This window comes from Herpailurus yagouaroundi, unplaced genomic scaffold (genome assembly GCF_014898765.1).
Source record: "Herpailurus yagouaroundi ecotype Mexico unplaced genomic scaffold, PumYag 139, whole genome shotgun sequence".
NCBI classification, from domain to species: Eukaryota; Metazoa; Chordata; class Mammalia; order Carnivora; family Felidae; genus Herpailurus; species Herpailurus yagouaroundi.
Genome location: NW_024412394.1, coordinates 3,993,582 through 4,008,652, shown reverse-complemented (window position 1 = coordinate 4,008,652; position 15,071 = coordinate 3,993,582). Strand labels below are relative to the sequence as shown.

The window sequence follows — 15,071 nt, the reverse complement described above, 5'->3', positions numbered from 1 at the left end:
AGCATCTCAAATTGTCACGTGCCTGGGAATCACCTGGGGATCTCGTTCAAACGAAGTAGGTTGGGGTGGGACCTGAGAGTCTGCATTTCTAGCCAGCTCCCAGGTGCAGCCTTGGATTAGTACTTCACAGATAAGGAAACCGAGACTCAGAGAGTAATACTTGCTCCTAGCTGCAGGCATCAGGCGCATCCCTTTGTGCTGCTGTTGTCTAAGGAAGCCGAGCCCGTGTAGGAGCCCGTTACCAGCTGGATACCGGCAGCACGCTGCCTTATTTCAGGACTGCAAACGTGGGCCAGTGCTGGAGCTGAGCTGCAGTACAGATTTCTCCTCGGCACCATAGGGGTGATCTGAGGAGCCGCCATGTGGCTGTTCTGCCACAGTCTGTTGTTAGGTCTTATCATCATTACTGCAACTCCCAGGTCAGACTCTTGAATTCTTCTTGCGATTCCATGAGACTCCTTGGGTAGTAATTAGATCTACTAGAATGCATGACCCAACGCCTGTGCCTAGATTTTAACATAGTTTCGGTGCAATGCTAGTGCATTGAGCGAGTTAGCTATCCTGAGTCGCAAAGACCATGTGGTTTAGAATCTATTAAATATACTCCGTTGTATCAGGACTGGGGAGCATTCTCGGACCCAGGAATCCTGTTTCACACCGTGGCTGGTAAACTGAGAAACCTGATTATCCCAGACCTGGTACAGATTCAAATATCTTTCCCACCCTCCCTGAAGGACGGATAAGATAGTTTATCATCCTTAAGGAAAAGAGATGCTTGGGGGGTACTTCCTAACCTTTGAGGTTGAGGTCAGAGAGGCTGTCCCTGCCCTCTGTTTCCCTGTCTGTGACAACTCAGGACAGGGCCGCTAAAGAACGGAGCTGAGGGCATGTTTTATAACCACTGATTTCTGGGTAAGGAAACCAGCATAGGATTTTTGGACTCAAGAAATTCCTTAACAAAAATGTTACCAGAACCTCCCTCCCCAGACACACACACACACACACACACACACACACACACACACCCATTCTCTGCCTATCCCCTCAAATAAAATAAAGCGTCTTTTCCTCTGGCCTCCAAACAATTTCTGTTGGAAGGAAATGTGTCTGGGTTAGAACAGTCTGTGATCTTTCTCAAAGACAGGAGCCTGTCCTCTTGAAACATCACATGTAACATTTGTATCTTTTCCCCCTGGTCCAATGACACATTTTCCCTAAACCTTCTTATCTAGAAATGCCGAGGGGACAGATGAATGGTAGGCACCAGTCTTGACAGTCCCAATCAGAGCGAAGTTTGAAAGCTTCCCTTAGGATCAGAGTCCAGGGAAAAGTTAATTTTTGGTTCCAGGCATGTGGACTTAGGTTTTTGTGGGGGTGAAGAGTGAGGGCTTGGAATGAATAAACTCTTGGAGGGGGAGGGGCGGTGCTGGGGCCCTGGGGTGGGGAGGGGAGCGGGGCCTCCCTGGAGCCCCGAGCCTTTAGTAATCTGCTTTGTGAATGGAGCTAAAGGGGGAGGGGGATGGACATACTTGGGATTCCTTTATCTGGGTGGGCTCCTTCTCTAAGGACTTTCAGGATGTGGGAAATGGGAGATCAAAGAGGCTGCATTTCCAGCCTATCAGGTTACAGGGTGTTAAATGGAGAGGGAAAGAAGTGGGGGGGGGGTGGTGGAGAGGGGGCCTGGGGAAGGCCGCTTCCAGGGGGGCCAGGGAAACCCAGTTTGGGAACTGGCTGGGGCGAGTGAGAAAGAAAGAGAGCCGGGGCGTGCTGAACACGTTTCACATCACCTCAGAGCTGTGGAATTTCCTCTCTTCTGGGGGGAGGCCTGTGAAGATGCAGTTGGTTTAAGGTTAGTCGGTGATGCATAATAGCCCAGAGGCGTCTGATTGAGGGTGTTACTAAGTGACCGGTGTTTACAAGCAGAGATTCGGTGGTGGGGAAGGGAGGTGGGAGCCGAGGCCATCTTCGGTCTGGGTCGGTAAGCAAATGCTGTGTGACCTGAGAGGGGAGTCCATGTATGGGGTTTTTATTTGCGTCTAACCCCGGTGGTATGCAGAGCCTGGACTGCGGGCTCCGGAGGGGGGCAAGAGGAATGGGAAGGTCGTTAGAAAAGGCGGGAGAACCTCCTACGTGGGTGAGGGATCCGGGGCCCTGCGGCCACGAGCCGGGCTCTGCTTTGGCTCTCGGGCGTCCCCGGGGCGGTCCCTTGCAGCTCGGTTTCTGGGCTAGTCTAGCCACGTGCTCCACGCCACCCAGCTGTCGCTGCCTCGCTTTCCGAGGCCTGACCTCCCAAGAGTTGGGCTTATTTCTTAAATCCTCCCCAGGCTGGTGTCCCTCCTTGTTGAAAGAGAGCACCCACCCCAAACCCTCCACCCCAGTGTGAAAGTGTGCAAGGCAGGGTAGGTGGTTACCGAGGTCAGGGACACCTCTTTCAGGGAAGAATCGAGAAAGCGGAGGACCGTCGGATCAAGTGCTAGTCGAGACAGGCAGGAAGGACAAGGGGGTGGGAACCCGGAAGCAAGCAATTTGGAAAGCGCGTTTAGAGAAAAAGAATTATTTATGAAAGCCTGCTACCAACCTTAATCAGGGAACGTATTGTTCTGATAATACGACGAGTAGAAAGTTATTAGATGGCCTATAAATCACCCCGTACTACAGATGACAAAAATATTGCATGTTTGGGAAGAATTAGAATATAATAAAATACACTTGTCACAAAGCAAGCTTCATTTAATCTTTTTTTTTTCTCTTGTTTCAGAAAGCTGTTTAGGATTTTGCAGCCTACTGGGGTCACCATTTTCAGACATCTATTAGTGCCATATTGTAGTCGCATGAGAGGCTCAGTTAATAAAGATTTCTGGTTGATAGACTGCTAAGAGCAAGCAGGCTTGGGCACTATCTTTTTTGAATTGCTACTGAGCTAAAGAACACCGGGGCGCCTGGGTGGCGCAGTCTGTTGAGCGTCTGACTTCAGCCAGGTCACGATCTCGCGGTCCGTGAGTTCGAGCCCCGCGGCAGGCTCTGGGCTGATGGCTCAGAGCCTGGAGCCTGTTTCCGATTCTGTGTCTCCCTCTCTCTCTGCCCCTTCCCCGTTCATGCCCTGTCTCTCTCTGTCCCAAAAATAAATAAACGTTGAAAAAAAAAATAAAAAAAAAAAAGAACACTACACTCAGTCCATTTTTTTATCATTTTACAAACCGAACACACATTCTCCCTCTTTTCCAAACACCTCCCCCAACAGTTTTGGAAAATAAATATGGTGTTTCTTCCTCTGTGTTACCTGCTCTCTGTAGCCTTGACCCTTGCCAGACCAAACTGAGCTTCCCTAATCTATACTGTTCCTTTTTTTTTTTTTAAGAATTGAAAAAATTTTTCTTTAATGTTTTATTTACTTTTGAGAGAGAGAGAGACAGAGCACGAGTGGGGGAGGGGCAGGGAGAGAGGAAGACGCAGAATCCAAAAAAGGCTCTAGGCCCTGAGCTGTCCGCACAGAGCCTGACGTGGAGCTCGAACTCACAAACCGTGAGATCATGACCTGAGCCGAACTCACACGCTTAACCGACTGAGCCAGCTAGGTGCCCCAAGATTGTATTTTTAAGTAATCTCTGCACCCAGCGTGGGGCCAGAACTCACAACCCCGAGAACAAGAGTCGCACGCTCCACTGACTGAGCCAGCCAGGCGTCCCTCTGCTATTCCTTCCTGACATTCACAGTGATTCCCCAAGTTTGACTTTTTTTTTTTTTTTTTTTTTTAAGGTTTGTGACATTTGGGAATAGGAACTACTATTTGAACTGGCCCTTCTGGATTTCTTAGTGGCTTCCTAAGAACAGGTAAGGGAGATAAATCAAGCGATATTTCCTTTGTGCCCAAGTAAAATAAGCCAACAGCATGTCTTCTATTCTTAGTTGACATGAAAATTAATTTTTGAAAGTCCTATAGTCAGCTTAGTCCATCATAACCTGCTGTTGACCTTAGTGGAGGATCTAAGGACTCGAATGTTAAAATTAGAACTGACTTTGAGTACTGGCCCTATTTACCAGCTGCACACCTTATTTTTATTTAACTAACACTTAGACAGCATTTACCATGTGCCAAGCACTGTTCTAAGCGTTTTACAAATATTTGCTTGGCTAATCCTCCTACGAGTGTTATTATTATGTAACGCTATTATGAAGTGGTGTTATTATTGTCCTTGCTTTACAGATGAGGAATCTGAGACCGGGAGATGTGAGGGAATTTGCCAACCGACGAACACGACTTTAAGCTTACTTCCCCAGCCCGTCCCCTGTCAGGTGGGAGATGTGGCTCCGTTTCCACATCCGCTGCCACACAACCTTGGACAACTTGGCAGTGCTGGGGGCAGGGGAAGCGGGTGAAGGTGCCGCAGCAGGGAGGGCAGGGTGTTTACACGCGCACGAAAACCCAAAGAGCAAAGCCAGAGGGAAGGGAGATTTCGAGGGCTGCTCCTCCCACCCCCATCCCCGTGCGGAGCGGCATACCTTCTTATAATTCAGTTCACAGCCTCAGTCCTGTACCACTTCCGTTTCCTTGAACTGCATCTAGACATGATTCTGGTCCCCTCCAGCTTCTGACCTTATTACTCATTCTGTGTACGGCTTGGCCTCACCCTTCCGACTGCCCTGATTTCCCAGATAGGAATTTGGCTGCCCTCATCAACTATGATTCAGATTTTTGCCCCAGCCACATTGCACTAATCCCTCCTGGGTGCCCGGCCCTCTCGTCAGACCGACACTGGGACCCCCTTCTCCTTCCTTCCCCGAACCCCCTGTCATGATAAGGGGGGAGGCTCTATGAATACATCTCACTCCGGAGAGTTAGGGCGGGGTTACAAAGGGCACTGAATGAAATCTGGGGGGAAACCACGGAAGAACTTGAAGTTGGGGGGCTGGATAATGTGAGGAAGGAGGAAGATTCAGGCTCTGGAGGCAGGGGCCTCCATGGATGAGGTACAAATGACAGACTAGGAAGGGCTGAGGTGAGGTGCCCAGTGGAAACCACAAGGGAGAAGCGTGTGTGGGAGGCAGAAGAAAAATCTCACGGCACTTGGTCATTGCCCGGATTTGAAGGGCAAGAGGCCGTGGCGGGTCACACACGGTGACTCTCCGAGGTTTCACAGCTAAAGGCTCTGGGAAGCTGCTAGGGTAGTTGTGAGAAAGTGGAAGGGGCTTAGAGTAGTGCCTGGTCATTGGGCATAGGCTTAAGAAATGTTTACAGAACGTGATATATTTATGTCGACTCCCTCGGGCTTGTCATTAAAATACTAATGCCCCTTGGAAATCTAAAACAAAGAGCCTTGAACACCTTTGTCTTAAGGGTAAGAGGAAGGACCGTGGGAAGAGGCTGCCGGGGCTCCCCTGTTTGGGTCACTGTGCGAGCATGCAGAGAGGGAATGAGGAACCCAGAAGGGAAGCCTCATCAAGGATATCCCTGTGCCAGGAGAAGTGAAGGATGGGAGAGGCCAGGGAGGAAGGAGAGGCAGGGTTGGCCGCAGAGCGGTTAGAAGGAGGCGGCCTTCAGTCCGTCGCCGACACAGAAGTCCGAGTGTGGGGGGCACCGAGCGTGCCGGGGAGGGAGAAACGCAGTCGGCGCTGGGCGAGCACGTGAGCCACTCTGAGCAGCCGGTGGTGGTTGTCACGGTCTTGCCCGGTGTGTTCTTTACATTTGACGTAGAGAGCCAGCCTGTCGTCCCTTCCAATTCTAGAGAAGTCCGCCGCTCCCTTATGACTCCGTAATAAGTTAGCCTCCTCCTCCTCCTCCCTGATGCCCCTTCACTTTGCATCTATCGTCTCCCACTTGGTCCTCTCTTCTGCCCGTCAAAGCTTATCACCTGTCTCTTCTCCTGGAAACGTAGGCCGCCACTGAAAACAGTTTTCCCGAAGAGGCAAAACTCTAAACGCGACCCGTTTTTTTTTTTTTTTTTTTTCCTGTGCCCATGTTTGAACCATATACGTGTTTTTAAATTTATTATTTATTTTTTCGTAGTTTTACTTTCTTTTTTTTAACCCAAAGTTTTTGTTTATTTACTTTTGAGAGAGAGCGTGCACACACAAACAGGCAGGGGAGAGGCAGGGAGAGGGGGTGAGAGAGAACCCCAAGCAGGCTCAGCGCTGTCAGCACAGAGCCCTACGCAGGGCTCCATCCCACGAACCGTGAGATCATGGCCTGAGTCGAAACCAAGAGTCTGATGTTCAACTGACTGAGCCACCTAGGCGCCCCAAATATGTATTTTTTTTTTTACGTGTCCCATTTTTAACTCTGTATTACGGTTTGTAGGGGTCCAAGGACTGTGTCAGGCTTTGAGAAGGTGTTACTACATCAGGCCTTCCCTACAGATCACAGTTTGATTGATGGACAGGTCAGTCCCGGCAGCCGCCATTTATTTTTCCGGTGCTAGGTGCTGTGTGAATTGCTTAATATTTGTTCTCACTGAATCTTCGCAGCGACCCTGTCAGTTACATATGCTTATCCCCATTGGATGAGGAAACGGAGACTCAGGGATTAAGTAACTTGTCCAGTTACTGCTGTGTGTGTTGGTTCCAAGCTGACGTTTATTGAGCACTTACAACATGCCAGGCCCCAGACCAGAGCTCCACGTTGAATTCTCAGGAAAACACTATGAGCTAAGTATTCTTATTTTCCAGGTCAGGAAGCAGGCTCAGAGAGGTTAAATAAGTTGCAAATATACCACTCCTGGGAGGCCGGGGAAGCAGCCTGCCATCCTAAGCAGTGGGACTCCTCCTCTTTGCTCTTTGAACCCTGCATTTAGTCATTAAAATACCAAAAGAGGTTCTGTGCGATCTGGTTTTACTCTTGAAGCCATCCCAGGGAAGGACCCTCGGGACAGCACTGTTTCAAGGAAGGGTCCGAGGTGTGCCCTGACTGCAGAAGAGAGCGGTGGCAGGCGAGGGCCGCGAGGGTGAACTGGTTCATGTCTGCAAAGGGCAGGAGCAGCTAAGCCTCGGGAGGACTGCCTCTGTGCGCGCCCTGGAAATGCAAACAGCTCTCGGCTTGGCTTCCCCCGCTGGCCCAGCCTGGGAGGCTGGCGGGAAGCCTGCTGGAAGGGAAGCCCCATCTGAGGGAACAGCCACAGGACCCTGGAGCAGTGGCTTCCCCCTCTCTGACCTTTAGCTCGAGCTGATGAATTGGCAGCAACTGTGTGACATCAGGGAGGCATTTTCTTTTTTTGTGAGCTCAGAGCTTCCACGCAAAAATCCCTCAGTCACAAGACGGAGGCTGCAGAAGCCCAGGCACACTTGTGGCCGCAACAGGTGATGGGCACCTGCTCCAAGCCCTCCAGAAGTCTGCGTAATCCCAGGGATTCCGGGCAGCCTTGGGGACGGCCATGTAAGGGTGATCGCTGGCCTTATTTATCCCCGCTGCGCCGCCAGCTCTTAGCCCTGCAGGAGCAGGATCTCAGGGGCTGGGCACACTGGGCGGGCGCCCAGGAGCCATCAGCCTCCAGCACTTTCTTCTATGTGACCACTCTCTTCTTGTCCTCACTCTCGGTGAAAACTAGCACTCGGTTAAAATTAAGGGAGCTCAAAAGGTATCCAAACATGTCTTTGCTTGACTTTGTGTGTGAGCTGGGTGTGTGTTTGGGGGAGGGGGGCGCTCAGGGAGTGAGGAATCTAATGCCTAAACTTGAGAGTGGTAGAAAGAACCATTATTTTAATACAGCAAAAGTCACTTGGAGGGAACTTAGATCTCTAAATACTCCAGACCCCTCATTTTACAGAGCCTACATTTACTGCAGGCTCAGAAAGGGACCTGCCCAAAGACCTCACAGCACATGGGTGGCATAGGTAGGACCAGAATGATGACCTTGGGCCTTGGTTCCCTCACTGATAGAATGGTGTGGTGGGATTTAATGATGTCCAAGATTTCCTTCAAGATCTTAAAATGTAAGGGGCGCCTGGGGGGGCTCAGCCAATTAAGCGTCCGACTTGATTTCGGCTTAGGTCGTGACCTCGTGGTTCATGAGATTGAGCCCCGCATCGGGCTCTGCACTGACAGCGTGGAGCCCACTTGGGATTCTCTCTCTCCCTCTCTCTCTGCCCCTCCCCCACTCTCGCGCCCGCACATACACACTCTCTTTCTCTCAAAATAAATAAACATTAAAAAAAAATAATAATAACTTAAGACGTAAAATCATAACTGAGCGGCTCTCTGAGGCTCCCTGAGAGATCCTAGTGAATCCAGCAGAGCAGGGCCCAGGACAAGACAGGATACATGGCTAGGTAGATGGGGGCCATTAGATGACCAGGTAACTTCCAGACTTTGGGATAGATGATTGCATTACCTTTGATACCCACCTGTTCACTTCAGTCCCTTCCCCCACCCTTGTCCCGGACACTAACATTTACCCTAGAGCAGCCATTTCCCCTTTCCCTTCCCTTCCCACCCACACGTGTACACGTTCCCTAATTTCTGCTTGTTTACTGGACCTCTGTCACTCCAGCTTATATGCCTAGCTTTCCACTACCTTTAAAATTTTTTTTTTTTTTAAGTTTATTTATTTCTGAGACAGAGAGAGACAGCATGAGCAGGGTAGGGGCAGAGAGAGAGGGAGACACAGAATCCGAAGCGGGCCGCAGGCTCCGTGCTGTCAGCACAGAGCCTGACTCGGGGCTCGAACTCACGAGCCATGAGATCATGACCTGAGCTGAAGTCGGACACTCAACCGGCTGAGCCACCCAGGCGCCCCTCCACTACCTTTTATTAAGGAGTCACTCACTGCGTGATATATCACTCACTGTCACATTTAATCCTCCTACCTTTGTCCTCTGATTTAGGTGATCATCCCTGTTAGGTAGATGAAGAAAGCCAAGGCTCAGAAATGTCCATACCTGCATATTCCCATAGTTTATAAGGGGTAAATTCCTACAGTGACTGAAATCTAACTGGAGACCAGGCTTCATTTCTTATATCACCTTAGTATCACCGCCCTGCATTACGTCTCCAGCAGGCCTGAAGCTGTGGCTGTCGCCCATTAAGTTCACTTGGACGTAAGAGGTGCCAAAGAGATGGAGGTCACTGGCTTTATCCCTGTGAGGACCCGATATCTTTGTCCTATTCCAAGACCACAGACTCTACGTACCCTCGAATTTGATGAAAACTCGGAATTAAGGAGAAAAACCAGGATCGTCTGTGTCGTTCATGACTACTGGACAAAAGTAGAAAGTAATCAGTTATCATTTTGTTCCTCTGAGCTTCCTAGGAGCTAAAGAGAATGCAAGCCCACCAAATTGTCAGTGTTGATAAAGTACGTTACACAGATCGATTTGCACACATTTCCTAAAGCAGCAGTTTGGGCACTATCCTGTAACTGAATTCTGTAGTTTGGGGAGTAAACTATCTTTTGGCCACCCTGAGTCATGCTCCCTGTGGCATCTCCAGCTGGTCAGCAGGTCACACAAGGTGGGTGGAGGCCACAGCTGAAAATGTAATAATACCCTGGTAGGTTCCAGGGAGCTTCTGGAAGTAGCGACTTTCTCAAACAGGTGTCGGCGAGGGTCTGACGATGGAGAGGCTGGGGGAGGGGGGGGGCGGGATCTGGCATGAAACCATGCAGGTACGGCCATTCCTTTGTCCACTCTTTGCTCATTCCTTCCAAAGGTACTTACTGAACACCCATATGGGCGAGTTAGATCTGGGATTGTGTTGGACACTGAGAATTCCAAAGCTAATAATGGGGTTAGAAGTTAATATTCTAACTCTGGAGACCAACGTAGAAGCAAGCCATTCTACAATGTGAGACATGCCATCAGAGAGCTATGGTCCCTTAGTGGAAGGAAGAATTCGTTCTGCTGGGCTGGGTAGGTGTCCTTTGAACCAGAGATAGGAGGAGGGGAGAGTACATTCCAAACCCAGAGAAGAGCTGGGGCAAAGGTACAAAGCCTGAGTGAGCACAGCCTGATCAGGGAACTTGGAGTCCAGAACATTCCACAGAAAGCAGTCTTTTTTTTTTTTTTTTTAATGCAAAGAAGAACTTTGGCAGGTGTCAGTCTATATCATCATCATCATCACCATCAGACCTAACATTTACAGAACTGTGCCAGGCAGTCTAAGTGCTTTACTCACATCTCGTGTTTTAAGTACAACAACCCTAAGAGGTAGGTCTTAACACCTTTTATAGGTGAGAAGACTGAGGCCTAGGGAGCTGGGAAGATACTGCCCCAGGTTAAAGAGCACCTGTGCTGTTCTTTTCCCAATTGCTTCTTTCTCCTTTTCTTTGCAGATTTTTGTTTTGGAGGCATGAGCCTTTTTCTCACGTGTGTGTTTGTACGTTCGTGTTCAGGCCTCCTCCTGTCTGACGGGGCACTCTGGGAGGTCACCCGTTTGGCCTTGGCCTTTACCTCCCCACAGTGTTCCAGCAAGTGATGGCGTGTGTGAATTGAACCAAGCCTGAAGTTCCGTTTATTGTTTTTTTGTTTTTTTTTTCCCCATGAGAGAATTAACCCCAAAGAAGAACTGAAACATATGGAGAAGACTTTATCGAACACACTGTTGCTGCCCAAGGCATTTGCCCTGAGATCATGCTCACAAAGATGGGAATATTACTGGAAAGTGGTCCTTTAAATATGTGTGTGGGGGGCGCCTGGGTGGCGCAGTCGGTTAAGCATCCGACTTCAGCCAGGTCACGATCTCACGGTCCGTGAGTTCGAGCCCCGCGTCAGGCTCTGGGCTGATGGCTCGGAGCCTGGAGCCTGTTTCCGATTCTGTGTCTCCCTCTCTCTCTGCCCCTCCCCCGTTCATGCTCTGTCTCTCTGTGTCCCCAAAATAAATAAAAACGTTGAAAAAAAAAATTAAAAAAATAAATAAATATGTGTGTGGTGGGGGTGTCATGGGGGGGGGAGTGTGTGTGTTACAAATTGAAAGTTAAGTAGGCTCCGATTTTGGAGAGCTTTAGATGCCATCTGGAGCTTAAACTTGATTTTAGGTGATACTCAAGAAAAAGAGAAGGGAGAGTGTCTTCTGCCAGGACTCTAGGCTAGCACATACCTTTTCACGTTGCGCCTTGGTGAGCAGCGAAAGTTTTTGAGGGCACAGATCCACGCAGTTGAAGAGGAGTCTGTTGGATGCAGGATTGGTCGGAAGGGAAAGGGCTTGAGAAGTTTCCGGTTTACAAGTCATGAACAAGTCTAGGGGTGCAGGGTGGGGAGTTAGGGCCTAAATTCCGGTGACGCTTGATGATCGTGAAAAGGGGATGTTGTAAAAGGACGCTAACACATGGTAAATATATTTTTATATATAAACCCTGGCTCATCCAGTTTTCCAAATTGGATTTGGGGGGGATTCGGTTTTTGTTTTTGTTTTTGTTTTTACCGTGGACCCCACTTGTATCCTTATGATACATTCTTTTTTGCAGATCTTTCCTTTGAGTCCAGGCTGTCACTTGTTGCCTGTACCTGAATGAAACGCAAACACGGGTGTATAAAGGCTTGAATCTGCCTCTAAACTTAGCCCCCTGCTGACTTGGAAAGAATCTAAACTTGGCAAAATGCCTTCCTCTCTTCAAGTAGCAGGTCTAAAAAGTAGCTCTCTAACCCCCCCCACCCCCCTAACTAATGAACTATATCTAATAGCCTCTCTTTACAGAGTCCTTTGAGAAAGAGATGGCGTTTGTTTTTGACCTCATTATCCATTTCAGCCTGTCCTTGATGAAAATAATCGCCCCTTAGGCAGGTACATTCCTCACATTCCTTTCTCCGCTAGCTGCTAAGACGTTGTTAACCCCAGCGACCATGGGAAAAGGCTGCCGTCTGCTTCAGAGAGTCTAAAGGGAGTGGGCACAAGATAACAAGAGGTGAAGAGGTCAGAGTGGAAGTCTCTCTCATCTTTTCAGGCTGTTTCCAACCCAGACAAAGGATTCTGTCCAGGGGTGCAAGGCCCACGCGGCTTTATTTTATGGTCTGGCCCTGAAAGGGGGTTGGGAGGGCCGAGGCGTATCTGGATATTGTTTTGGAGGCGAAGGCCTGGCTCCCGGGAAGTCCTCGACTCCTGGGGGAATGCTAAGTGGAAGGAAGAGCAAGCCGCCCCTGCTTCGGCGGAAGAGACCACCCAGCTACTCAAAGGGGAGTGTGAAGGGCTTGAATGGAATGAGCTGTCCTGCAGGATTTATCATTCAGACAGTGAGATTAAGGGTGTGAGGCTGTTTAGCGGCTTCAAGTCGGAGTAGCTCCAGGATTTGCAGAAGAGAAGGGGGAGGGGAGAATTGAGGAGGGGGGAGTGGGGAGGGGCGGCCTGGAGATGAATGGAGAGGTAAGGACAGTTTGGAAACGGGGTTTACGGGGAGTGGAATCCAAACTCCCAGCTCGCCGTGAACCTGCTTTATGACTTTGAACAAGTCATTTCTCCCTTTTGTACAATGAAGCGATTGGAAGGATACAAGAAGGTGCCTCAAGAGGCTGCCTGCTCTGCTCACCCCCCACCCCATATGCTTTTCTTCAACTCGCTTCATTGATTGTGTTTTATTAGAAAAGTAGCGTGGCCACATTATCAATAATTGAACGTGAACAGTCCTCCATTTTACCAAAATCCCCAGTCCAGTCCCCAGTGCCTTCGTACAAGAACGACTGCCTTTTGGGTAGAATTCCCTTCGAGCTCTTTCATATGTATGTATAGTTTAAAAAATTATTTTTATTTTTATTTATTTATTTTAAAGACTTTATTTATTTATCTATTTATTTATTTATTTAAGTTTATTCATTTCTGAGAGACAGAGACAGTATGAGCAGGGGAGGGGCAGAGAGAGAGAGGTAGACACAGAATCCAAAGCAGGCTCCAGGCTCCAAGCTGTCTGCACAGAGCCTGACGCGGGGCTCAAACTCACAAACCACGAGATCGTGACCTGAGCTGAAGTCGGACACTCAACTGACTGAGCCACCCAGGCGTCCCAAGACTTACTTATTTTTGAGAGAGAGAGAGAGCTCAAGCAGAGAAAGGGCAGAGAGAGAGGGACAGAGGATCTGAAGCAGGCTCTGTGCTGAGGGCAGCCAGCCCCACGCGGGACTCGATCTCACAAATTGTGAGATAGTGACCTGAGCTGAAGCTGGATGCTCAACTGACTGAGCCACCCAGGTGCCCCCTTAAACATTTTTTCAGTGTTTATTTATTTATTTTGAGAAAGAGGGAGGGAGAGCAAATGGGGGAGGGGCAGAGAAAGAATCTTAAGCACGGATTGGAGCTTGGAGCTCAACACGGGGCTCCATCTCACCACGCCTGAGATCATGACCTGAGCTGAAATCAAGAGTCGGGTGCTTAACCAACTAAGTCCCCCAGGCGCCCCTCGTCCGTATACGCAGTTTTAACGTCTCTGTACCGTACCTACAATTCAGCCTTGTGGATAGTTTTCCCTCCCCGGTAAATTCATGGTGCTGGGTATCTTCTGTTTGCTCCTACAGGTTTTCTCACCAACTGCCTTCACCCTGCTCTGCACTCCTGCAGGCTGCCATGTGCTCCTTTGCCTCCTTGGCTTCCGGTTGGGTTTGAGAGATATCTCTACCCCACCTCCCTGCCTTCCAGGTCACTGCAGACTAGCTGAGTCCCTCCATTAAAGGCCGCAGGTCCTGGCTGGTGACCCTCTAGGCCTTCCTCCATGTAGTTCTCTCTCCATGTCCCGATAGGGCCCCACTTAGTCCTTCAGGCCCAGCCTGCAAGTGGAAACAGCCCTCCTCTCTGTTGCTTTTCCAAATGCTGCTCACACCGTTGCAAACAGTTCCTTTATTAAACTCTCTTCGAAGTTCCCAATTTTGATTGTGCCATCTGTTTCCTGCTGGGACCCTGATGGTCCCAGAATGTATATCATTAGTATTTTCCAGATTACTATACACGATCTAAGCGCACGGTGGTTGCAAAGCACAGTGTTGAATACACGCATACAGTGTATACAAATGCCGTCGTGCGCCTAGCCATTCGCTAATCCGTCCACATGTACTCTGCTTCCTGTTTTTTGGTGTGTGTTTGTTTTTGGTTTTGGGTTTTTTGGGTTTTTTGGGTTTTTTTTTATTTTTTGTTTTTTTCCCCCAGTATCAAAACCTCCGTGAAGTCCTCCCCCCCGCCCCCCCCAAACGAGACATCGTGGTTTCATCACAGGCACTTCCTTTCCTTTCTGGGCTAAAGCTTAAGGCACCCATGCTACTGATCCTTTCCAGTTTGTTTTCAATTGCGGCCTTTGGTTGCCCTCAGGGAACTTACCAGTTGGTAGTGCAAAATTGAGAAATGTGATGCTAGAGGAATAGCTGAGCCAAATGATGTGACACAGGTAGACGTTCTGGGGTTGAGGAGGGATGGAGATGAGAGTTCTTGGTGAAGGCCTCCTGGCTGGCTGGGCTGTTTCAGGACAGGGCTTTCTAATTATGACCCAGGTTCCTTTATCCGAATCCAGAAGTGGGCCCTCATCTGACTTTTTGATTCGTGTATCAAGTAAAAATGCCAGGTGTTTACTTTCAACTAGAAAAATGTCTGTCGGGTGGACGTGAATCTTTGCGTCAATATGCCTGGTGCGTCATGTGCTATAAGCAGAAGCCAAGTGGTAACTGGAGTAGCGTTTGGGGAGTACGGGTTTATTGCAAGGAGGGGTCAGATGACTTGAAAGCTTAAGGGCATTAGGCTGGGTACCCAGGCTCACCCACCTCCACGGTAGGGATGACCTTGCCCGTGGGACCTTAATATTCCCAGTCTGTTGGCCAAGACCCCCTTCTCTCTGCCCAGTGTTCCGATATGCATGGTCAGCTTGAGCCTTTGTAGCTCTTCCTTTTCCTTGCCTTTGACCCTCCCTTTCACAGATGCTTTACAATTGCATTCTGCACAGGAATCACCTGGGAATCTTGTTAAATACAGATCGGGATTCAGTAGGTTTGGGGTGGGGCCTGAGAACTTGCAGTTTTAATGTATGCCGAAATTCCTTCAATCTAGTACGACCTCGTCTCCTGGAGCCACTGAGCCCTTTAAGAGAATGCCTTTCTTGGGGGTCCTGGCTGAGTCAGTTGGTGCAGCGTGTGACTCTTGATCTCGGAATGGTGAGTTCGAGCCCCACGTTGGGTGTACA

At 49.3% G+C, this 15,071-nt stretch overlaps 1 long non-coding RNA gene across 2 annotated transcripts; it reads left to right on the top strand.

Annotated features, from left to right (window-relative positions):
• Nucleotides 1-1,714: 1,714 nt before the first annotated feature.
• LOC121029374 (uncharacterized) lies at nucleotides 1,715-9,836 on the top strand. Of its 2 annotated transcripts, none has more exons than XR_005789699.1 (4): nucleotides 1,715-1,849; nucleotides 3,757-3,831; nucleotides 8,815-9,439; nucleotides 9,638-9,836. It is a non-coding gene; the product is annotated as an uncharacterized LOC121029374 (long non-coding RNA). The 2 variants fall into 2 exon arrangements; XR_005789700.1 differs by lacking the exon at nucleotides 1,715-1,849 and adding an exon at nucleotides 1,873-1,978.
• The last annotated feature ends 5,235 nt before the right edge of the window (nucleotides 9,837-15,071 follow it).